The sequence below is a fragment of the Sinocyclocheilus grahami genome, unplaced genomic scaffold (genome assembly GCF_001515645.1).
Source record: "Sinocyclocheilus grahami isolate Dianchi unplaced genomic scaffold, SAMN03320097.WGS_v1.1 scaffold683.1, whole genome shotgun sequence".
Lineage (NCBI taxonomy): Eukaryota > Metazoa > Chordata > Actinopteri > Cypriniformes > Cyprinidae > Sinocyclocheilus > Sinocyclocheilus grahami.
This window is the reverse complement of record NW_015505862.1, coordinates 71,510-72,335: the sequence shown is the minus strand read 5'-3', so window position 1 is coordinate 72,335 and position 826 is coordinate 71,510.

The following is an 826-nucleotide window of genomic DNA, read 5'->3' as shown; positions in this document are numbered from 1 at the left end:
GTCTGTGTGACTCCGCCCACTGCCAGTTCAGCCAATAGGATTTCTACACTCCGGGTTGCCAGTTGGTGGAAAACAAAATGTACTGTAGCGAACGAACTGGGTCAGAGATCGCAGATTCTACCCGACCTAAAAAGCCTCGGCATCCATCTGAAAGAGCTCTGAGCAGAGGAATATTAAAACGTAGATAAACGAACTCATCAGTTTACAGTGTATGGCTGGTGTCCTCAATCTGGCAACCCGCATGAGCATCAAGTCTTAATGAGTTTGAACTGCAGGACCCATTTCAACCACTAGCTGTCAGTATTACATACCGCACTTTTAATGCGAAATATATGAAGTCATATCGAGATCTCAAGCTTTTTGATTGCAAACGCATGAGATTACTGGAGTCTTCTAGAAAAACATCCAAGCAGCAGCAGTCTTCATTTGAGTCTTGAGAAACATTTGAGATTTTAAAGTGATCACGTTTGTGATTTTTAATTCTTTGATTTATTCTCCTGCAGTCATGATGCTGTGATCAATATGAAACGTGTCAAACAGTGAAACATGTCACAATAGATGAATCAGTAGAGAGCTTCTTCAATAGTTAAGATTTAGAGCCACACAACAACCGCTCAGAACACTTGAGCAACTGAATAGGAACACCCTAGTAACCAGCCTTTCCCCCAACAGATCTAGTCCACCTTCTGCCAACTCACATTCTCATATAGTGGCATCTTCCTGTTTGAGCAGTCGAGCGCTGATTCTTCATTCAGCTCACGCAGGACCAGCTCAGATCACACACACACACTCACTCACTCTCACACACACACACACACACTCTCTC